Below are 3,227 nucleotides of genomic sequence, written 5' to 3' on the forward strand. Positions count from 1 at the left end.
CCTGGGTAGAAACCTTTCTGGTGTGAGGTTGCTGGAGCCCTGGAGCAGGCTGCCCAGAGAGGCTGTGGAGTCTCCTGCTCTGGTGAGATTCCACCTCCTCCCTGGCCATTGTGCTGCTGGGCAAGCTGCTGTGGGTGCCCTGCTTTAGCAGGGGGGGTTGGACTGGACTTCCCTGTCCAAGAAAGCCTTCAGAGAGCTTAGGTGTTTAAAGTTAAGAGTAAATTCTACTGTTCCCACCCCCTCCCCCACCCTTTTTTTGTTCTCAACCTGCAAATGGATCTAAACACCAAGGCCTTCTGCAATGTGATTTTATGAGACAGAGCCTGCTGTTGCACCTGGTACCAAGGAACCTCAAGAGCCTGAGGGATTGCTTTTTCTTTTCAACCTGAAACCTTGCTCAGTTAGTGCCATCAAAACAGAGAGCAGCACAGCAGAAAGGCAGAGGGCACCTCTGGGGCTGCTCCCTCCAGTGCAGAGATGCACTTGGAAAAGCTCTTTCTGTGGAGCAGATGAGCTCACACCTGCAGTTCTTCTGTGCCCCATTGTTCTCTGCATAAGCTACCTGATCAAAATGCTGCTGCAGCTTTGCCTCCTCTCTCCTAGGATTATTCTGGTCACAACCACCCCAGGCAGTGCTACAGGCTGGGGGCAGAGAGGCTGAGAGCAGCCAGGCAGAAAGGGACCTGGGGGTAGTGGTGGACAGCAGCTGAACAGGAGCCAGTGTGCCCAGGGGGCCAAGAATGCCAAGGGCATCCTGGCCTGCAGCAGGAAGAGTGTGGCCAGCAGGAGCAGGGAAGTCCTTGTGCCCTGTGCTCAGCACTGCTGAGGCCACCCCTGGAGTCCTGTGTCCAGCTCTGGGCTCCTCAGTTTAAGAAGGACATTGAGAGACTTGAAGGTGTCCAGAGAAGGGCAAGAAAGCTGGGGAGGGGTCTGGAGCACAGCCCTGGGAGGAGAGGCTGAGGGAGCTGGAGTTGCTTAGCCTGCAGAAGAGGAGGCTCAGGGGAGACCTTCTTGCTCTCTGCAACTCCCTGCAGGGAGGTTAGAGCCAGGTGGGGCTTGGTCTCTTCTGCCAGGCAAGCAGCACCAGAACAAGAAGACACAGTCTCAAGCTGTGCCAGGGAAGGTTCAGGCTGGATGTTAGGAAGAAATTCTTCCCAGCAAGAGAGATTGGCCACTGGGATGTGCTGCCCAGGGAGGTGGTGGAGTCCCCATCCCTGGAGGTGTTTAGGAAGAGCCTGGATGAGGCACCTGGTGCCATGGTTTAGTTGATCAGATGGTGTTGGGTGATAGGTTGGACTTGGTGATCTCTGAGGTCTTTTCCAACCTGGTCTATTCTGTTCTGTTCTATTCTATTCTGTTCTGTTCTGTTCCATTCCATTCCAGCCTAGTCCTATTCTAGTCTATTCCTATTCCTATTGCTATTCCTATTCCTGTTCTATTCTAATTGTTTTAAATAGTCAGCATTATTAAGGACACCACAAGATTCCTTTCCTGCCAGGCAAGCCACCTTATTGTCAAGACAGCTGTAAAGGGGCTGGCTGAATAAGGGGCTTGACAATACCTTTATGCACGAAAATAATGTACCCTGAGCAGCTTCTTGGCAGATCTGATGCCTTCCAGGGCTGCTCTTTGGGAACAGCAATTCCAGGCAAGGACTCTGGGACAACAAAGAACCCCCACCAGAGCCTGTTGGTACAATGAGAGGCTGTATCAGAGCAGGTATGCATGAGCTGGGCAGATGAATGCTTAATGAAGAGTGGAGTCTGCTCTCCCCCTAATCACTGAGTGCCTGGGACTTGCAAAGTGGCTAATTTAAAGAGCATTTTGTGTGGAATAATTCATGCTGTAAACTGTGCAGCACTCTCCCTTGCAGGCCAAGGCACTGAGATGGAGTGAAGCTCACTGAAATGTTTGGTCATGGAAACGCTGCGCCTCGGGGTCCAGCTGAGACCACAGCAATGGGCTGAGGGTTGTTAAAGCTCCCCCCCAAGTGGTGAGGGAAAAGGACAAGCTTTGGGCACACACAGCCTGCTTGCAGGGCAGGGATGGTCTGATCCCCTCAGCTTAGGGAAGAGGTTGAGATGTTGGAAGGTGTCCAGAGAAGGGCAAGAAAGCTGGGGAGGGGTCTGGGGCACAGCCCTGGGAGGAGAGGCTGAGGGAGCTGGGGTTGCTTAGCCTGCAGAAGAGGAGGCTCAGGGGAGACCTTCTTGCAGAAGGTCCACTGGTCCACCTGGTTGCATGGGATCAGGCACCAAGGCTCAGCTGGTAGCTGGTAACACCCCCAGTCCAGCAGGATTCAGCCTTGGCTAAGGACAATTCCCCTCATAGAATTGTTTTGGCTGGAAATGACCTCTAAGGACATCCACACCAACCATCAACCTAGCACCACCATGGCCATTAAGCCATGTCCCCAGGTGCCATGGCCATATGTATTTAAGGGCAGCAAGACTGGGGAGGGGTCTGGAGCACAGCCCTGGGAGGAGAGGCTGAGGGAGCTGGGGTTGCTTAGCCTGCAGAAGAGGAGGCTCAGGGGAGACCTTCTTGCTCTCTCCAGCTCCCTGAAGGGAGGTTGTAGCCAGGTGGGGGTTGGTCTCTTCTCCCAGGCAGGCAGCACCACAACAAGAGGACACAGTCTCAAGCTGTGCCAGGGGAGGATTAGGCTGGAGGTGAGGAGAAAGTTCTTCCCAGAGAGAGTTGTTGGCCATTGGAATGTGCTGCCCAGGGAGGTGGTGGAGTCCCCATCCCTGGAGGTGTTTAGGAAGAGCCTGGCTGAGGCCCTTGGTGCCATGGTTGAGTTGATCAGATGGTGTTGGCTGACAGGTTGGACTGGATGATCTCCAGAGGTCCCTTCCAACCCTTCACATCCTATGATCTGTGAGCCTGTGACATTTCTGCCACATCTGTCATCATCTTTGTCCTTGCTTCTAGTTTGATGAGGACTGAAAACATCCTCCTTGATCCAGAGTTTAATGAGACTTTACTTTGGCCTGAGCAAGTGGCTTTTGGAGCTCAGCTCAGACAATTCTCCTGGCACCTCTTCTAGGCTTTTCCTCCCTGCTTGCTGATAAAAGGAGAACCTTCCAAAGAAAATGTCTCTTTTTGGGGCTCCTTTTTTTTGTTCCACTTGGAAAATTGCTTTTTCTCATTCAGGGGTGGGGAGGGAAAGGTTTTTGTTCCCTGGCATCTTTCAGAGCTTTCCACTCCGTGCAACTCCTTGCAAGCCATCG

This window comes from Dryobates pubescens, chromosome 36 (assembly GCF_014839835.1).
Source record: "Dryobates pubescens isolate bDryPub1 chromosome 36, bDryPub1.pri, whole genome shotgun sequence".
Classification (NCBI taxonomy): domain Eukaryota; kingdom Metazoa; phylum Chordata; class Aves; order Piciformes; family Picidae; genus Dryobates; species Dryobates pubescens.